The following is a 22439-nucleotide window of genomic DNA, read 5'->3' as shown; positions in this document are numbered from 1 at the left end:
ATGGCAACTGCCTCCGTCAAAGAATTTGAAGAACTTTCTTTTCTTTCGTCTGAGTCACTTGAGCATGAACTATAAATCACTCTTTCATCGTCCGCCATTTTGGAAATTAAATAACCGCTGCCTGTGACTTATGTAGTTTACTTGGCAGCTTAAACCACAGGCATACCAAACGGCTGTGAAACAACTCCAGCCCAAGCTTTGGAAATTGACGACGTTTCCAATACCTGTAAGCATTGTGATTTGTGAAACGTGCTTTAAGATCAATTTGAACATAAAAAAGTCCTCCGCTTTCTAGAAATAGGTAGAAATCGCTTAGAAATCATAAAGTTACCTGAAAGCAAAAACGTTGCTCCGGCGAAATGTGAGTAGTTGCCAAAAGTTGCCGAACAACTTCTGGACAGCCCAAAGTTTGGTGATGAACAAAGTTATTAGTTTCTAAGGAAACTGCTAGGTTTCGTCGGCGATAAAAAACGTAGTTATTTATCAAGTTGAAGCTGATCAAGGTAAATTAACCGCGGGCCCGAGTGAGTTTGTGAGGCTGATGTTTCAAGGAGCGTTAGCCCTTCGTAAACGAACACCCGAAACGGCTGAGAACGACGCTTATTTACCTTTATCAGCAGCCTGGATGATGGTTCTCTACCGACTTTAATCTCGAGATTTACTAACAACTCTGGAATTTTATACTTTTGAAACGGCTTCAGGCACTGCTTGCATGTATGGTTAATATAAGCGAGGTACTGAAGAGTGCGGAATATCAATTTGAAGTGCTTGTCAGTCTAAATTAATGGACCACAATTAGTTACATTGTAATTAAGAACCAGAATATGAGTTTAAAACAAAAATGTTTTGGTTTTGTTGTGGCAAAACTTATGTTTGCAATGGCAAAAATGATAAGCAGCTGGAGAACTGAAAAACAAGGAAAGCGAATACAATATGACTATGAATACAGAGAAGTGTTTGTATTGTAATTCACAAGAAAACTTGGCCTAAAACACACTTAGCGCATAAGCAACTGTTAATCATATTTTAAACAAAGGTTTATCGCTTTGTGGCACTGAAAAAATTTTAAGCATACAAAAATCATTTTCACTCACTCCTCACTTGAGTTGTTATTAACTGGCTTGTTATTTCCGTCGCTGGCCTCGTTCAATCTGTAAATTAAGAACTCCTATTTCTGAGTCAAGGTTATATATTTAATTATTAATATGTGTAAAAGCGACTATAAAAATTGTACTCCTCACTTTAAATTCCGAATTATTTCCATGTGATTGTCAAACAAACTAGCAAGAATCGCTAAGCCATTGGTTGAAATTGAATGCTTGCTAACAACCTACATGAGTGTGAAGGATACACATTAACTTGTCTCCGCATGTTAATTGCTTCCTTTATTCAAACTTTCTGCAAGTCGACTGATTAACTCTCTTCTAAATGTTTACAGACAGAATTATGCCGGTCCCGTTTCTTTTGACTCTTCATAATATCTTTATGCCTCAGATCTTAAATGGTTAAGATTGACATAAAGTTATTTGAAAAACACTGAGATAAGCAACATTTGTGAGATATGGAATTATATCTTGAAACTGAACAATGTATATCTCGAAACTGAACATCGTCATCGTTTTCTGCATCGGCTAATTTAAGCGCTCTCACCAGATTTCCTTCCCAGTACTCTAAGATTTAAAACAAACAATTAGTAGAAAGCTTAGAATGATAAGAAGTCGTACCATAGCGTTTCTTTTATCGAGTGCAGTCTGTACGTTTCTACTCTTCAGTCTTTTCACGGAATGGGCATATCAAGATTCAGCGTCTTCGGCTCCTGCCATATAACAAGAGGTTCACCGCATAGCTGCATTGAGTTCGTCTGCTCTATGCGTCACTTCGCTTCGATTTTTTTTTTTTGATTGTTTTATTCAAATGGTATATCGGTGAGGATGTTTTGGCTTTAAATTCCGCGTCAGATGTTGGATAAAATGAAGGCTGGCTTACTCCCCGCGGGGTCACAGCCCTACCAACTGCTGCTTGCTTATTGTGTTTCAATCAATTTTCGGTAGAATTTGCTTCGCTAATATGAAATGACTCTTTCGCCGCGGGAGTTTCACTATACAAATAATTTCAATAACGAACTTTAGGAATTTCACAGTTTTCTATATCACAAAACAGCAAATACACCCATGAAAACTGCAGGAAGGGCACTTTTAAGATCTTCGTAAGCTGTCTCAAAAAAAGATTTCCTTTGATTTTAAAACCTGTGTATGTTCACTGAGCAAGTAAAAAACTTGACATCCTTACAGCTTGTGTTTACCCACAAAACACGGTGTGAACAATCTTCGACAATCGTCAAGATTAATGTCCAGGCTGGATGTGACTCATTGTAAATAAGGCAAAAATATAAATGAGTTATCCAATAAGTTAGTTTAATCGATCTTAATCTGTAAATTACAAGCAGTAAAGATTCGCTTGCAGACTTTTTAAAAAAGCAATTTTGATGGAGGATAACTATAAAGATCTTTTAATTGAGACGGAAGTAAAATTTGGAAGTGCTAAATCTATACTTCTCTTTGTACACTTATAAAATCAACTCTCTTTAGCTGATTTTTTGACTCACGGATATTTTACTAGAAGCCTGAAGCTTGTTTTTTTAATGTTGCAGTCGTAAAACACATTTGCTCAAATTGATGTCAGTAAACTTTAGAAAAGAAAAATTCGGTTTCGAAAATTATCTTTCGGTAAGATGAATAGAAATACACTGCAGAAATTGATTTGCCGGAAATATGTCTGAAAGGAATATTAACAACAACTTTTTAAGCAGACAGTCCTGTAACCGTAAACACTATTAATAATGACCATTTACGCTTATTGTAACTGTGCAAAACTGATCTTAGATCTTTCAATAGTAAGATAAAGACGCCTTCATGCCATGTTACAAAATGCGATGAAATGAAATAAAATCATTTTTGCTGGCGTTTTATCTAAATTTAAAGTTTAAAACAGTAGGTACGAAACCTCGGCTAATACAAAGAACCGCTCTTATTCTTAATGATGACAACTTACAGCAAATGAAAACAGAAAAGTAATTTCCTAACAGCTCGTGGCAAAACGAGAAAAAAAGCTATTTAATCTTGTTTTTCTTGTCCCATACCCTAAAGCGATTATCTCAGATATTTATTACCAGGTGATTTGTACTCTCTAGTTTATCGTGTTGTTTTGTGCTTCTACAAAACTGAAGAGTTTACTGAGTCATCTGATCCGTGTGGTAAACTTGAGATAAAACTGTCAAAGTCGGTATTTTATAGGTCTTTAGAGATCTCTTTTCATCACTGTTACCGGTTCATTTTATTTTGTCCAAGTCACATCGAATATCAAATAAATGGTTTTGGTAAAAAAAAAATGGTGAAATAGTACGATCGAATATTTTCTTCCTTATGACGAGATGTACAAGAACTTGTTTAGACTAGTTATATCTACATTCCCTCCTTGATTTTCTGAATATTTTTTCAGCAATTTTTCTTATTTTGTCTTTGATGTTATTGCCGCTTCTTTCAGTTCAGTTATACTTATCCTTTCCGTTGTCTAATGTTTTTTTTTTTTTTTTAGTTTCTACCGATTATTCCATTCAATTTCCTATGAAAGGACTTTTCACCGTCTACGAACAGACGGAAAAACGATTCGCGGCCGTTATGTTAAACGCGTGGCTGAAGCGAATTGATTTTAATCGCTTTTAGGAGGTAGTTGTGTCCTTGCTCGCGTTACCTTACAGTGCATGCAATTTTATTATTTGCCGTGAATGGGTCAGTAGCGAAAATACTATAAACAACTATGTCGTCAACATCGTGCTGATACAAACGGAAGTTCGTCTTACCTCGCCCCATGTTATGTCCTTAACATCTGGTCCAACACACAGGTATCTATTCAAAAATCAAATTCTGCAAACTCCATCACTCTACAGGAAAATCACTTGATTCTACTTAGCGTGCCATGTGATTTTGATCAAGTATCTTCCTAGACCTTCGTGCCGATATCTGTTTTAGCGGACTCCGTCTCTGAAGCACTGATTTCATGTACAAACCAAGATAAAGACTATATATGTACCGACTACAAATGAGATAACGGCGTCTTTTTCTACCTTGATAATTTTAACATATCATCAAGTCATTCCTTGTTTCACACTTGGACAGAAAGATGTCGCACGAGGGAGATAAGCATCAAAGGCTAGGTTAGGCCTCCAGTCACCATTCACCCGACACTGAAAAAACTACAAATCCTTGTTTTACAACGAATTGATACTCGTTTACTGCTGTGAGGCCAGGATGGATGTGAAACTAATGACGGTGCGGTATTTTCCCTTCTTAAGGTCGAGTTGTTTTTGAAAAAAAATTGTCGGGCAGTCATGGAAACCTTTCGGAAAGGAAACTTGATTAAATCGTCATATTTAAGATATTCTAATCTCCGGCGCTTTTTAACCGGTAGTTGCAAATAGAATGTTGACGTGTAAAACACATTGAGAAGATTTACTGGCTGTAGTTCTTTTTGTTTTTCTTTAAACAGTTTGCCAACATTAATAAGACGTTACCTTTTTCAGCCCGTCATGGTTACTCGAGTTCTTTTGGCTGATTGGAATTTTTCTGGCAAGAATTCAATAAGCAAGATGTTGATGTTTTATTTTGGTGTGACTAATCACGAAAGATTATCTTAATAACCACTGATATCGACTTTTCAGGACCCTTGCAGCTTTGTAATTAGAATTGGTTAAGTATATTAAATGTTGGTTTAGAGATATAACTTATGACAATTGCATGTGATCCAATTAATCGAGTGTTTTTAATTAACTTTTCTTCGCTCGTAGACTGATAACCTGATCTTTTATCGATGGAGTCTCCAACCGTTTATCGGTGTAAAAGTAGACCGGATTGTTCAGTACCATGGAGATATTTGAAGCACGCTATCAAGGGTCAGGCCACAATGTTTGTGGATTGATCCGGCAAAAGTTTTCCACATTTGTCCGGCCATGTCGACCTTGCAATCGCAAACAGCTGTTCTTTAAACAGTTTGATTCAGTATCTCTTGCCCACCAAAATGGTGTCGAGAAATGGAATTAATTAACAGTTTTACAGCTTTAAAACACGATTATGTACGTGCGACGTTACATCACGAAATGTACAGTGCCGATAAAAATAAATTTTCCCGGTTAAGTACTACTGGCTTTTAAACTAAACAGATTCACTTGAGATAGGAATAACAGCTCTTCACGTACGACTTGTAGAGTGAGCTGTGCACGTGTGCGGGGAAAAAGGATCAAATCAGCTGTTGCTGAAATTACATTTCTATGTTCAAGACAGTACAACACGGTGCACAGTGCGAATGCACTAAGCTGGTAATCATAACACAGTATTCTGATCTTCACCACCATACCGAAATCCCCTTTGCTCGTTTACTTCGAGACCACTAAGTTCATGTGGTAACTAATCTTAGTATTTTTTCTCAAATGTAACCTACAGTTATTTAAAATTCACAGCGTCGTTTCCAAAGACGTTGTAGCCTAATTTCTGATCAACGTAGACATGTTATACAACAAAGCTTCTATATAGTGCGGGTCTCAGAGACGATTGAATTCTACCATTCTGTAGAGTTGACATGTTTTACTGAACGAAGAGATATTTAGCAATACAGGTAAGTAAGTCTCGAATATAATTTTTTTTATAAACGCTTTTGAGAACAGCCTGGGAACACACGTTATCGTGACAAACAAGCAAAACGATAAAATTAATGGTCAATTAGGAAAGTAGGCTTGTATTACCCAACCCAGTCCATGACTGGTACATAAGCTGTTTCATAAAACATGTCCCCGTACAAGATCAATCTAGAAAAGTAAATAAACATAACTCTACCTTAGTTCAACAGCCTTGGACTATGGCGAGTTTCTCGTTTAAAGAAAATATCCTGGCGTGTTTCCTGCTCTTCGATTACAGCGAGGAAAAGGATGTTTCTATAGATAAGCAAGGGTAATTCAATTCTATCCTAAATGGAATGCTGAGATGATAAACATTTGACCCTAATTTTGCAGAGCAAATTGTTATTTTACAACCAAATGATTGTTAAATAACAGAGGCTAAAATGAGCAACTAGTTCGTTTGATTTGACAGTTTGGTATGTAAAGTTCGAAGTTATCGAATTCAGAACATAATCTTTTTGATACAGCCATCGCAATGAAATGATTCGTGTTTCATTTCACTACTAACTGTGTTAACAAAAGTGGATCGTCCTGTTTTAAGTTCAATAGAGAAATCGGTGTACAAAGATAAAATACATTTGTAAACATTAAAAAGGATGAACTTTAAGCTTTGTTATTATATTGCTCAGAAGGTCCAAAGTATTCTTGTTTTGATTTGATTGAAAAGACCTTGCCGTTTCACCTTGTTTATCGTTAACGAACAGAGGTAGGAACACATCGTCAGGGGTCAGGTATTTCGCTCACTTAGTAACCATAATCTTAGTCAGAGTAAAATAAGAAATAAAAGCACCCCTTCTCCAGAATCAACGATGAACTGGCGCTAAAACCAAAACGCGCCATTTTTGCCATCATTGGAATTAGGGGAGGGGTGGGGTGGGGGGCTTAATTTTTCATTTAAATTGACCAAGATTGTGTTTATAAGGTTTCAATGTGACAAAACGAAGGGAGCCTGAAATTATGAGCTCATTTGTCAACGCATTTATCGGAGACACAAGGAATTGGCCTCTGTCACTTCAGAGCTTGGTGGTAGCGCTGATAACAAATAGCGTATTTCCGGTTATAACGACTAAACAAAGGCTTTACTCTAACCCAACTTTTCAAAGCAGCAGAGAGAATCATAACGAATCACATTAGTGCTCGAAAAGCTATTCATTACATGCCATTGAGAAAAGGAATAACGAACGAAGCACCCGGCTTTAATCAAAGTTCTAAAGACCTGTCTATGGTATTTCTCAGGCGATGATCGGTAAAACTATAGTCTGTTAATAGTCATATCACTGACACTATATAAAATACTGGCGAAAGACTGAATAAACGTGCGACAACAGCTCAGCTCATCCTCTCGAATGTGATCTGCATAGCCTAGCAACTCGCAAAGACAGTGTGGACCTCCGACAATCTTGGTCAAACTATATGAAATAAAACCAATCCCCCCCGCCCCCTCGAGTCGATGAAGAACTCAAGCCACAACCAAAACACAGATGGGAGGGGTGGTCGTAATTGCTCATTAAGACTTACCAACGTTTTAGGTCTTACCCTTTGCCCAGGTGATGGAGGGGCAGCCATTTTCTTTAGTTTAGAGACAAAAATGGCGTGGGATGAAATCAAACTTCAATAAATAATGAACATGAAACAAGGGCTGTATTTATTGACCGTAAGCCATTTTCGACGTCTATTTCCAGGCTATTTCTACATGGTGCTCGTTTTTTCAACTGTTTTCGGGTCCCGCGTTTTGACGGATAAAACTGCTGGCGGTAAAATGGAAAGCGTAGTTCCAAATACTTTCTCTTCGATCATTGCAACCATTCTCTCACATAAGCTGTAGGTTAAATGCACAAATTTAAATGCAAAGAGATAAGCCAACATTGTAAGTTGTTCAGGGCTACGTCTCATCATTCCATGTATTTTCTCTTCCTTTTAATCGACCGTGAACCTGCCCCATGATCTGCAAATACGAGGGGTTTTTTGTTTACGTGGCGAAGCCGCAATCGCCAGCATCGGGGCTTCGCCGCTCAGTAATAGCGGCTTCGCCACGAAAACAAAACAATAAACCCTCTGGCACCCAGGGTAACAGACAATAGTCTAGCAAGTGAATAATGAAACATCATAAATTTGAACTACGGGGAAAAGATGCACTGAATAATGAGTCCGCGTAGTTATAAAGGCAAATAAACTTAGCCACAGATGTGAAAATAAAACCTGGAAAAATTCAGGCTATATTTTAACCACAGGTACTACAGAGGTCCCGTTCAAGCTTAAAATGTTTCTATCCTTTTCACAGTTGTGTACAATGATCTTTCGTGGTATAAATAATGGCCTGCCCATGTACAAGTCATTTCTGACTGTGATAACCTTGGATCTCTACAAAATAATATTCTGCTCATGCGCAGTTGTGTATACTTTTCGTATTCAATTGCACATCTGTCACGTATTCACAACGTGACCAGTCGGTCCCAGTTGGCTCAATAGAGCACTGCACCGATGTCGCAGATAGGGTTATAGGTTCAAATCCCGTTCAAGCCTCAAATCGTGTCAGGCTTTCTTTTCATTACTCCTTATACGTGATAGATAATGGTCTGCTCAAGCGCATTAACATCTAGGATTGAGAGCTCTGAGAGAAATCGGCAGATGAGCCAGCATTAGCCAGCGGTTACTTTCCCTAGCATGTTGATAAACTTTTTTGAGTTTGTCAAGAACGTCGGGCGTTCGGTTACCGCTGACCGTAAATCCCCGGGCTATGAGTCTGACAGATTTTGCTGCAAGCAAAATTTATCTCGTTCCCGGTTGTGTGTACTTCCTGTGAAGGATGTGGTTCCCGTCCTAAGAGTCACGCGAGGCCGAGGAAACTTGAAGGCTGGAAGGACGAGAATTAAAATATGATACCGCGTATTTCAGAGTTGTCGAAAAACTGAGATATCTTCAAGACCGAATCTATTAGATCTGCTCTTTTTTGATCTTTTGAACTAATCTGCAAAACTCTCCTACTCTTAGCAAATGCAAATGCTCCTTCTTTAGTAGGTCTATGAAGGGCTAAAGACAGACGGTAAAGATTACTTTTTGCGGTTTGCTGTACCTCTCTGATGTTGTACATGGCGTCATAGGTCCTTTAATGACATGTTTTCACTGTCACTTCAGTTAATAGTAAATAGAATGGCAGCCAAACTGACGGCAATAAGTGTACCACCAAATGTCCCTCGGCAGTCGAGATTATCTACAAGATTACTTGGCAGAAAATATTGGATAGCAGCCATACGTTATCGCTATTTTCGCCAGCTGTTCAGTCTTCATATTTTTGCATTACAGACAGTATGATTTATAATACAGAGGCCTCAGAAGCAGCCCTTTTGGTAAAAATTTTTCAGTCCTAAACAGAATCTGTCGATGTTGCAAAATCACGCAAACTTCATTTACCAAAAGTAATCTGGTTCAGTGTGAAACTTATTGAATTATGTCAACCATCTGTCAGATTTAAATTATTCACACAATTATATGGCAGTGAATTGTTTCTGCTTGGTTGTCGGATGTCCCACAGAGATGAATTCCATATTTTAAAATCAATTTTGAATTTAATACCGAAATAAACATCTTCTGCAAATATTCACTTATCGTTCACTTCGCGATTTCCTTGTTATACACTGTCCTTGCAATCGTTATGGACACGACCTAAATAATTTTCCGCCAGAAAATGAAGAATGAAACACTCAGTGCTGGTGAGCTAAACTAGCCAGTATACAATTTATTTATTTTTTACTCCGCCCGTTAGAAATAATTTTTCCCATAGACGGAAACTCGTCAATTTTTTTTTGTAAGTGAAGAACTAGTTAATTTGATGATGTTTGGGTGCGTTAAACGACCTGTTCTTACTAATAACTGAATCAAGATCCCTGTGTAAAGCAAGAAGTTAAATTATTTGCTGTAAATTGACAAGTTCAGTGTTGAGTTAATTGAAGAATCAATACTTTTTTATTCTCATGGTTTACGCGGCAAACATTGAAAGCTTCATTGTTTTTAATTGTTTACCACTAACTTGTGGAAAAGCACATTTTAAAGGTAACTCCGTTAGCATATGACTTCAAGATATGTAGAGCAAATTTTATTGTTTCTTTATTGCTGCATATGTGAATGGAGAATAAATTGGAAAAACTATTCGAAAAGAGAAATTTTTCCTTGGACCATGCCAAACATCAGCAACAGTTATCTCAACATGACCGTAACACGTCATGGAGTCGATTGTCTTGACGATGTAGCATACAAACTTTGAATGATTTAATATTGTTCAGACTAACAATGGAGACCCATAGTTTACCTGTGGCCAATGACTTGGATTCGGAGAAGTATAATTAGCGATATTTCAGAAGCAGTTTCAGTTTGATGCTAGTACTAAATCAAGGTGTGAGTGAGAGTAATTATATAACATTATCATGGCGCTCGATTCGCATAATCAATTTTTTTGTTTAAAGTTCTATGATTTTTAATAGCGAAAATCGCCGCAATAAGTAATATTACTAAATAATATTAATAGACTAACCTCAACTGTAAGTCGCGTAGGTACCTTACCCTGGCTGATGAGCAAACCCAATTAGCAGGTCTTTTCAAAGCGAGGAACACCAGTCTTTGATCGTTCCACTGTCAAAGCAAACGTTTTAAATGAACGCGTTACATTCATTATATACCAAAAGCTAGCACAGTTTTATCATTGGTTGGTGCTTTACTTAAGAGCTGTTTACCTTGCTATCTGATTCGCCTCAGGAGAGAACTCTTGCATTTAATTGGAAGACACTTTTTTTGCCAATGCAAGAGGAAATGTAGTGGAATAGATTCACTTAACAACAGATAGGAATGGAAGAGAAGAAACCGCTTTATATATAACGAGATAAATTTGCCGACAACATCCGAAAGCAGGTGTGGAATGATCTTCATTATTTACTGCCGTACTCCAAATCCTTTGTTGAGGAAAGACGTTCGGAAATGAAGCCCTTCACTCGGCCAATGAAATGCTGGTGACAGTGAGCGGGACTTGAGCGGCGTAATCTTCAAATAAATTACTTTCCAAGAACATTGTAATCACAAAGAAATAGAGAAGAATATACTTTACTGCCATATCCTGCCATTAATGGGGGAGGTTAGAGTGAAGGATTATCCAACCATACAGATTTGAGAAAAGCGATAAGATGGAAATAGCTAAAATATCGGTAATCATATATGAGGAAGTAAAGAAAAGCGCTCGAAAAGTCCTTTCTTTAGGAGGATGTAAGCTGTGTTGTTTTCCATTAAATGATACACAATTAGTCTCTTTTGGTGCTGCATTATTTTTGTCAGTTGGTTGTCTTTGTGTTTTAAGCGACGACTTCTGGAAAGCAATCAATTATGCAGCCAGGTGAAAGTTATGTAATTTGTTTACGATTCAAAATTAACCTGTTTCAATTTTTTTTTTTTTTCGTAGTTCAACTTTAAAAATATCGCTTATTTTCATAGTGTATGACATGATTGAATATTGAAATAAATAGTTGTTTTCTGAATAGAAACGTGTCGGCCATATAAGGCACAGTGCTTTCAGCTACTACGTGTGAAAGGCCAGGTTATCTCTCATGATTTATTCCACTTACACCGTCCTTTCCAGGCACAATTATATTAGCAAAACAACGCTTTTGAAGCAAAGATAAAGTATTTAACTGAACTTCAAAAAGACACTGTTAGCCCCGTGGGTGAGACAACAAACAGGCTTATCTGATAATATTCGCACCATCTTTGAGGAAATCAGTTTAATTTATATATTGATCCTTCTCTAAGGCAAGTGAATGTCCTGTTTGATACTAGCCAATTTATGGCGAATATATGTGATGATTTTATATATGTTGAAAATATTGACTATTTCTGAGGCTGTACTTTGATTAATACAGTCATTGGTGTATTAATCAAACAAAGAAAAAATTATGGGATTTCTTTTAATGGTTTAAAAGTTTGTTGAGATTTGTAGATAAACTTTCTTAAAGTGGTGTTGTTTATTTTGTGCTGATTGAATCAGGGGTAGATTTGTTTCGTTTGCTTTCGTTCAAGTTTACTTTAATCAGTCATTCTAAAGTCGTCCACGATCTCGTTTTAAACTGTACGGCCGTAAGCCAGGAAACTGTTTCTGTGGCAAAAAAACAGAAATTTCTTAAATGGTACAATTTTAAAATGCCTCCAGTAAAAAGAAATCACCAACGCTATTGTCCTTGAAAGTGTTTAAAAAGGAAAGTACTTTTTATGCCAAATTTCTGAGAAAACAGTGTCTTCAAATGATTGTTCTATCCGTTTTACAAATGAACGTAATCAAGTAAAATGTTAAGATTGCTATCGGTTTTAGTTGCTGCTATATCTCCTCAAATCTCTGATAACGACCGTTTTACCAGCACTAAAACAACAATCAAAGCTGATGTCCTGTGACACGTTTTCAGTAAGTGTAAACAGCATATGTGCCAGCTCTGTCGCCGTCTGTAAAGCGCTCGTTACGCTTGTTGATGAGGAACCCTGATGCACCGAATCAAGAAAAGGACATGAACGCTTATATCTTCAGGAAATTCAAGATAGCGGCTTCCACGTTCGTTAGGCAGAAGCTGCCATATCATCAGTACTCATCTTTAAGCTTCCGTACCTACTAGTTTTATTTTTCAAAATCGTCACGAAAAGAATCTGTAGACTAACTGCGTGGCAAATATTAACAAACAAACCAAAAATTTCAATACCGTTTTATTTAATTGACTGAAGGCAACAATAACTGCGTTCAATACTACCGTCAAAAAATTTCTGCGGGAAGTTGATTTTGAAATTGACATTTTTGTGTTTTTCAGGCTCTGATTTTTTTCGATAAGAGACGGTTTTTTGTTATGTAGAGAACTCAAAATCAGTCATTTTCGTAATTTTTGCGATTTACAACAAGTCGCGTGTAATTTACATACAACATCGAAACTCAGTCGAACCTCTCCTAACGGTCACTTGTTCCCAAAGAACCCAGAATCCATGCAGTTCTCACGGTGTTGTATAGTTGAAAACATTTCAGTCAGGGTTTATTTATCAGTCTATTTACAACAATGCTTTGCGAGAATATTTTTTTTTATAAGAGATCCAAGAGATCCCAATTTTTTTTTTTTTTTGCCAATTTTCTGCTTTTTTGTTCATGATTGAGGTCGTGCCGTAGTTGATAAATTTTTATTTATAGAAAAATAAAATAGAAAGAGTCAATAAAGTGAACGAAGTTTGATGTTATCGTCGTATTATCCTCAGGGTGTGTTTTGTTTTAGTGAAGACAGCTAAGAAATGTTCCAAGATTTATAACGCAAGGACAATGCACCTCCCTGAATCACTCGGCCACGCCATTTCATGATCAAACTCGCGGAAATAGGTGTCGTATTATATAGCTCTACCCAAATCAAAAAATTAAGTTGTCTTAATTAATTCCACCTTATCATCAGTCTATGTCAATACGTAGGAGGGGACAGGAGATGCGCATGCGCGTTGCTGGTCAAGCTGGTGAAGCTTTCTGAAGAAATAAATATATTGGATTTCCAATTAGGATCAGTGCCTTTCTACAAACAACAACCGTTGGCCTTTTGAAAAGGCGAGGTAATTGCTTATTTGCCTAAAAATTGTAACCAATTTGAAGAAACTGAAAGGGTTAGTTTATTCGATTTCAGCATTTGTACGTGGCATGAAATAAAATTCAAGGCAAATAAGGTTGAGATAAATGACTTACGTTAAAATCTACCTCTTAACGTTAAAACGCCAGTCGAGAACCGCAAACATGACGTCTGGCTCTGATCACGTGACCCCCGACGGTTCGCCGTTTGAGGGAAAAGTGGATCTAAAAGTCCACGTGAACTTTTTATTGGTGATGCTTATCAGTTACTGCAAGTTTTCCTTTCGCACCTTTGTTTTTCGCTGCAAAACTGGTCTGCAAAAGGGTATAAAGGTAAATCCAGAACTATAGAGTCAGTTAAATGCCAAGGAGAGGAAAACGGGTCTGGAACTATCAAACAAAAAGCAAATTATCCACAAAGTGACATTTGCAACTTTATAACCAAAAGAAGACTTCGAAACGTCATGGTTTTATTCTTTTAATATTCGTTATCAAATGTATTCCGAAATGTTCTCTTATAACCAACAAACATATTAAAACAACCTACAAAACAGCGGCACAGCAAGTGGACGCCATTGCATTCTGGGACATTTGAATAGTACGCAAATAGCCCAGTTCTGGTGAAGCTTCCATCAGTAGCCAGCACCTTTGAGCAGATGAATCAAATCTTTCTCAAACCTTAAATCATTTCGATGTGATTGACAAATATCATATCTTTTTATCGTGGTTGAACACATCCTCTCATAGCTTTGAAGTTTGCGGTATGTTACTCAACGAAGAGATCCTGTGTGGACGTTAAATTGCTTTTTAATGTTATACACTGACGAAATTCAGAGCAAAATGGACAGATGTAAAGATGTTTAAGCCTCCAGGTCAATTCGTCTCGTGTGGCCCACTCATAGCTACCGATCGATAGGCTGTTTAAGTGCGTGTGCATTTGTTAGTCAAGTACCTTAAGGTAGTAGTAGTTCATGACTAGCAGAAGCAGAAGCGGAAGTTGAATTGTGTACGTTACATTCATGAAAGTCCACTTTCAAACGTTTATTTTTGTCTCAATGCGCCGTTTTGGAGGTCAGACTGAGAAGGACTAGTTGCTTGGAGTATTGGATGACTTAAAGGAGAAGGTCACTCCAAAAACTGTGTATTTTTTTCCATCACCAATAAAAAGTTCACATTGATTTGCGTTACTCACCGTTGTTTTAGCTTCTGAAGTAGATGCGATCCCAATGAAAAAGAAGTGAAAAGTTCGACACTAAGAGCCGCCATTTTGAAAGGATCTTGAAGGCCAGGCCGCATATCCGTGACGTCAATCTGTTCTAAATTCGTTTATTCAGTTGTGAGCTAAAATGTTGGGCCCCGGGCTGTAAAACCCGAACCGAAAAGGATAGGGAAAGAGGAGTGACTTTCCTTAATTTGCCTGCAAAGAACAAAAAATTGCCAAAGACGTGGTTCGAACAGCTACTTCGGGATGACAGATTCATGCCAAAAAAACTCAAAAATGTGTGTGTGCAACGAGCATTTCACAGATGACTGTTTCAATACTGAATACCGATTTGAACTTGTGGGTGGAAACACAAGAAGAGGGTCATTGAAAAATGCTTTCCGACAATTTTTCAACAGAAGGCCCTTGTAAAGGCACGCACTGCAAGCGAACGGCGCATCGCAAGGAACGAAAAGAGGTAGCTATCAGTTATACTTTTCATTTTTTAAAAATATTTTTGCCCGGCAGAACTGTCGTTGACTTGATTTGGTAAATATTATTTCTGCGCAAGAAATTGAAGCTCCTCGGTGGACGGGGACTCGAATTTCAAGAAAAAAGCTTGGGGCCAGCTGGCCCCTAAGTTTTCAGGTTTGGTCACCAGCACAAGTATTTTAGTCGCCAAAAATCTTCAACCCGTCAGGCTTAAGGTTACAGTATACCTTCAAGGGTGTCTCGCGTCCAAGCGATGTAGCGCGTGCAGTTTAAGCTGTGGATACCTAAACCCCTATATCAAATTAAAGCTTATAGAGCTGGCTATCAAGCTATGCCAACAATTTCGAAAAAAAATGAATTGTCGAATTTTTCGACCATTAAATGCGAGCGCCCGAATCACCTTTCGAAAGCTACAAGTCAAAACGAATTTCGTTTTTCGCCAATTTAATTTTTTCCTCGGTTTCAGGGCCCAAAGCGCTTTAAAAATTTGTCTGCGTTTTGGCATATTCAATTGTAGTAAAAAGTTACAGAACATTTTCGAAATAGGATTAAAAAAATGTGGAGTGATTGTACAAAAATCGCTCTCGAAGAAAAAGTATTTCGAAATTAACAATTCCCAGACACGCTTTTGTAGTTTATATGTTAAACTAGCTATTGTCCAAATTTGAGGGCAATTGAACAAATTCCCTTTGAGTTATAACTCTTTAAAGTGTCTGCTTCAAGTGAAAAAATTTATTCGAGAAAACAGCGCTAAGAAAAATCTTCTGCTTCGCAAACAAATTCCGCCCAAAAACGCCTTGAACTGGGTTCTCAGATAACTGAGCCAATCAGTGCAGGGAAAGTTTACCACCGTTAACCTCCTGGTGAAATTTACGGGCGAATCTCTAAAAAAACCGTTGTGTTTTGCAATGCGCTCAAGGCGCCGAAGAGGGAAAGATAATTTTTCTGTAACTCGGTTTTTCTTGAAGCTGGTCTGGCAAAATGGGAAAGACTAAAAAGGATACGAACGCTAGAGTGGCTGAGCGAAGAAAACAAACAAAAGAAGCGCGGGGAGCAACTGTGTGTGGTCAACTCTCATCTCTGTATGGATAATATTTCAAATGGTGTCAATGAGTCCGACGATTCGTCGATATCGGACTCATCAGAAGAGTCTCTGTCAACATCCCTGTTGTTGCTGTCAAGTTCCGAAATTTTGGCAGAACCTTTCTTTTTTCTTACTACGAATATTTTGCCCGCCTTAGACGATAGCTATAGCTGCATCCGCGTGGCGAACTTTCGCTTCTTCACTCATTGATGTCTTTTCATTCGTTCTTCGCTGTTTTCGCTTTTTCGAACTAGTCCATGTTTTTAATGTGGTCTATGTGACTTATAACTTAATAGAGTTACACCTAATACCAAAAATGCTGGGTAGTCAGAACAACAATGCTGAACAACTGAGTGGTCAATTCGTGACATCCATACAGGTAATTCTCGCGAAAATCGTCTCGGTTGATTGCATACGCGCCATAGGGCTTTCAATCAAAAGGTAAACTTTTACTTCCGGCCAAAAACGTAAAACCGCCATTTCTCCGCCAATATTCAGCCTTTTTCAAAAAATTTTCTCAGAAATTAGAGATTATTCCTCGACCACTACTTTGACCCAAAATTCCAAATATGAAGAAAACTACCGACCCGAAGGTATACTGTAACCTTAATATGTTTACACGAAAAGACGCTAAAACGGCGTGAATCACGGGTTTTGCATGTATATATCAGTTTGCCGCTTTTGCTCTAAAATAACAGGGAAAATGGTTGAATGAAATTCTATTCTTCATTTACCAGTCTTACCAGTATTTATAAAAAAGCTCCCATGTTGCAAGCTTTGATTCATTATTTTTCGTAGACTGGCGCAAGGTTTTTCGTGTTTCCTGTTCATTGATGCATAGCGACTGCACGCATTTTTTTGGGTGAATTTATTAAATTTCTTAGGGGTGCCGTGGGAACTTCAAATGCCCTGCAATGCCCTTCCTTAAAATTACATGTCAGACTAACCCGCTTCGGTTTTCTTTCATGCTTTTTCGATTTATAAATCTTTTGTGTGAGCCGAAAACTCAGAGCGTTTTTGATAGTCGGCCTTGACAGCCAGGGATGAGCTAAAATACTTACAAATTTTAAATGCTGTCTAATTTGATTTGAAATACATCGGAAGAAGTAGTTGATTGTACGTCAGTCCTATCTATACATCGACGATTACCGATAGCAAGTCCTGCTATAGCGAAATCCCATATCCGCATGTAAATAATATTTTTGTCTGAAATGTTTTGCAATTTGTTTTCAATTTTATCAACACAATTCATCATTAATTAAGGACGGTTTTTTTTTTTCATTCACATTATTTTTTGGGAATTACAGTTGCTAATGAAAGCAGTGCTACGGTAAAAAATGAAGCTGTAATCTTACTGTATGCTTTGTCAACTAACGATGCCAGTAAACGCGACACATGCGATACGAAAAACACACTTGCAGAGGCAATTTTCCCTCCCCTGGTTTACGCATGTAAAAGTTGTATGTACTTTTTTTCTTCTATTCAAACTTTATTACATATGCTTAGCTTTCCAACAATACAAATTACAATTCTCACAAAAAATCGTAGGTACTGATAAGGAATGTCGTCAATTTCACATTTCACGTCAGAGACGTCGATTTCACTTCGCATCTTACACGTAAAGTCACTGCGTATTTCACAAGAGTCCACGTAGTCCATAAGTGTAAAGAAACCAAGGCAAACACGTACGAGCATGAGCAAAAAGTATCCAAATCTTATAAGTAAAAACACAGACTTGTGAGGTGGAAAGCATCCGCCCGATTTAAACGCACCATTGAAAACTGAGTTCCTCAGTTTCTGTGATACCAGAACTCCCTCCGCGTTGAACCGTCAGTAACATAAAAATGAAGACAAATCAGATCAAAAGCACTAAACTGGGCATTTATTTAAGCCACCAGTTCAATTCTGAGAGTAATTTACAATTAACAATAAACCTCCTCTTCCACTAACTGCGTCCATTGCAATTGTACTGCAAAATGTACCTTCCATCTTGGTGACCTACTCCAGCTGCTCTCGGCAACAAACACATTCTCTTTGCATCGGTATGGTTGCACATCTCTCACAAGTACACCACAGAGCATTTTCCAACCGAACATTCAATTCAACTTGATTATTATCTCCCGCGGAATCACTAGCACGTTCTGGCTTCAAGGGCAGCCATACTAAAGCTCAAAAGAACAAACACAACTCTCGGACGGAATGACGTCACGGATATGCGACCTGGCCTTCAAGATCCTTTCAAAATGGCGGCTCCTAGTGTCGAACTTTTCACTTCTTTTTCATTGGGATCGCATCCACTTCAGAAGCTAAAACGACAGTGGTAACTCAACTCAATGCGAACTTTTTATTGGTGATGCAAAAAAATACATGGTTTTTGGAGTGACCTTCTCCTTTAAAAATAGTGGCAAAACTGTGAGGTGTGCCTCCGAATAATAGGCTCTTACGGAGGCCTTTAAAAAGCATTTTACAATGCCATGTTGAATATTAATGAAAAAACTAGACGTACTATTTCAGTCGCAAGAACGTAACAGCGATGCGTGGAAAATGTTTAATAGACATTTTTATTATCTGGTAGAAAAGTATTGTTGAATTCGACGGGTAAATCATGCTGATGACTGTTATGACTGTTTTCACTGCAGAAGCACGCCAAACGCCGGAGTCAAAAGTTATTAAGACTGAATATTGAAACAGTGTGTTGTTGCTGTCCCACTCCCTGTGGATATCTGCAACAATTATGTCACCTGCCACAAACCAACCTCGTATTTATAAGCTCTCTCAGATGTGTATAACATGGCGACATACTGCGAGATATCACAAACAGAGTTTCGACATAAAACGAAAAGTTCGCCTTAACCTGAGAAACGTAAATATCGGCATTCAATAGCAAACTCTACGCCGTTATTGGTTAAGTAAACTAAACTGCTAAAGTAATAATGTATTTTTAATTCACCAGTTCAAATTGAAACATAGCTTATAAGCCATCACACTAGTCAAACTGTTTCATACTTTGGAACATTTCCATGTAACGGATTAGGTTCAAAGCTTTTGTACATAGTAATGAAAGGTTAACATGACTATCAGGTCTAGCAATGTATGGGGGACCAGCATCCACCAATAATTAAAAAAACCTTTCAATTTTCTCCCATTTTTCAGCGTCGCTTTCAAAGCTATTTGTGCAGTTATACCGGCGAATCATTGTGATTTCAAATACGCAGCCAAAGTTGACTGCATGATGACACATCCGTTAATGGTATTTCAGTCCGATATTTTTAGATACCAGACATCATTTTATGTTCTATGTTCTGAGTAGACAGTACATTATTTTGCTGTTTTCGTTGATTTAGTGGAACAGCGTATTCTGCAGTCATGCAAACTGAAGATCAGATGTCGCCAATAAAATGTATGTTAAATTCTAATTTTTTTCCATTTGGCTTTCGGCTTTTGACTGCCTATGACCGATATTGTCATATCACTTGTGTGAAATTGTTAGTTTCAGAGCTGTGGACTTATCTGCAAAGGACTGTTTAGCCGCCACAAACGTCTACAACCTCTACAGCGCGCCAATCAGTGGGCCTTGTCCGCGGATGCTTACTATAAAACCAATCAATTTCTGTCGATATATTGTTACTTACTTGAAGTTGTGGCTATTTAAGGAGTTGTTTCTTTCAACAGATTCTCCCCTTCAGCTGTCATTAGAAGAGAGCGATCAAATGGTGTTTGGGACAGTATACAACACATCATGTAATTTAAACATAACATAATAATTAATTCATCGCCACGTAATTAACATTTACAGGATTACATGATTCTAAACGGTGTCACTGAACCGTTAAGGTGCATTTTTCTTTCAAGATAGTGAAAGAAGAACGGATTTTGTTTCTCACCTTAGCATCGGATTTTTTTCAAAATGTGGAATAAGTAAAGGAGAAAACAGAACTGATCCACGGCCGCTGAGACAGTAGCACAGACGTGCTTTAGGTGGCTGATAATCAGGTTTCCAGGTCTTTTCATCATTTAAAATTTGACGCATCATTACTACCATTCTTTGTCGTATGATTCCACAGTAATGGTATCACACAAATGGCCAATCATTGGTAAACTAGTTTTGGCCATCCTTTTTATACAACAGGTTACCATTGGAACAGTACAATACAACTGGCCCCAGTTGTTCGAAGGCCGGATAACGCTATCCACCGGATAGTTCGCTATCCAGTCAACAAAACAAACCACATTAATTTATCCGGTGGATAGCGCTATCCACCTTTCGAACAACCCGGTCCAGTACAACAGTTTCAGCTTCTCGCACCAGAATTGAGATTTTCACTTTCAGCCTGTGCCGTTTACTTTGACCTGGCGATTTACTACACTTTAAAAAAGACGTAAACATACAATCCCATTTCCAACGTTGTCACAACGAACGCTGTGATTGGTCAATGTTTCTCACGGAAATGAAAACAAACGTTTACATTCTAAAGGAACAACGGTGCTCTGCTTCCACTCTTCTTCATTGGCTAACATTTCCATTATATTTCACAGACTCCGTTCGAAATATATATGAGGCAACAAATGGTAAGAATTTCCCGGTTAGTGCTTCGAACCACTTTTTAACGCCAACAGAAGGGTGAATCCCCCTAAAGAAACAATAAAAGGGGGCTGGGTATACCCGCAAGGCCCTGGGACCTAGATCTCGTGGTCCCGTGATGCTTCGGTGGCTTTTTTCCTTGTGCTTCAAACCATTCGGTAAGTATTTTGCTTTTGCCCTGCTTTCTTACAAATCCTAAACGTTTTTAGGCTATACCTCTGTGTTTTTACACAGTAGGTTTCTTTTAGGTGATATTTGTCGCTTTTCAGGATATTTAAAATCGCTGAACATGTCCCATAGAAGACACAAGTCGCGTTAAAGGTCTCGCTCTCGGTCGCCATCTTCCCGTCAAAACTCTGTTTCGTCGCCTGACCTACATCATGAAGGGTCCCCGCCGAAACGGCGCAAGGACGAAAATGATTCCCTTCAGAGGATTCTTCAGTCGATTGAACGTCTTTTCAACCCAATAGACTCGTTTGAGTCCCGAGCAAATCAGCCAGAAACTATTGCAGATACTGATGATGATGCTTTGTCGATTATGGCTGGTGAAACGTCAGGCTTCGAGATTAGCGAATCTTTGGCGACCGAAGCGTCTTTTAAGACTGCTACTACGCCCGTTGGGGCACCCGTAGGGCCAATTAAGGCACCCGTAGAGCCTATTCAGGCACCCGTACCGCCTACTAAGGCACCAACAGAGTCTAGTAAGACATCTGACGAAGCTGAAAACTCAACGAAATCTAGTGATGATCATGGGCTGTTCGACCCAGTTGCCAAGTCAACCTCCTGGAAACCATCAGCTTCTTTCTCCAAGTTTCTGGATACTAATTTTCGGAGAAAATTATCTTTTATCTCACCAGCAATCTCTTGTTATTTTGGATGACTGGGCAACTCCTAAAGTGGATGCACTCTCTGCTCCAAAACTCGATGAACAATTTAAAGTGAAAAAGTTTGTACAAGAAAGGGATAAGGAAATGTTTAATGTTCATTGTGCTTCCTTAATTGCCACGGGCCCACTTTGTGGCCTTCATGATTGTATTGAAAGTGATTCAGCTCCATCTTATGAGGAAATTAAAGTAGCTTTTGAACAAGCTCTTTGCCTTTTAGGCTCAGCCAATGTCAGCTGTCTATCCTGAGACGACAGAGAGTTCCTCGCAGCCATAAACCGTTAGAGGACAAACCTCGCAGAACTACCTCTGCCTAATGCAAAATCATGGCTATTTGGAGATGATTTCGCCTTCTTGGCGTCAAAACAGGCCAAGTTGTCAAGGGGTCTCACGAAAAATTTGGCACAGACTACAGGGAAATCCTTCTCTAGACGTCGTAATAGTTCTCATTCTCAAAGCAGACATCGAGGAGACACCTTTAACAAGTATCAATCCACTGGGTATTCAAACCCTTCTAAATCTCAGTCAAATTACCAAGGGCCTCGTTCAAAAAACGGGCTTTTTCGTCCCCCTCCCCAGAAGGGACGTCAGCCAGACTCTCAGAGTGCATAGTGTCTTGGAGAACCCTTACATGGGACCCACCGATTCTCTCAATTGTTTCAGGCTACAAGATACGTTTCCTCAAAACTCCTTTTCAAAAGTCTCCAGAATTTATTCAAACATCGGGTCAGGAGGCACTCCTAATATCCCAGGAAGTGAACGAGTTATTGCTGTTATTATTGGCTGCCTGTTTCTTGTCTTCAAAAAGGGAGGATCTCTGCGTCCGTTGAATAAGTTCATTGTAAACGAGCAT

This window comes from Orbicella franksi, chromosome 2 (genome assembly GCF_964199315.1).
Source record: "Orbicella franksi chromosome 2, jaOrbFran1.1, whole genome shotgun sequence".
Lineage (NCBI taxonomy): Eukaryota > Metazoa > Cnidaria > Anthozoa > Scleractinia > Merulinidae > Orbicella > Orbicella franksi.
This window is presented reverse-complemented; position numbering follows the sequence as displayed.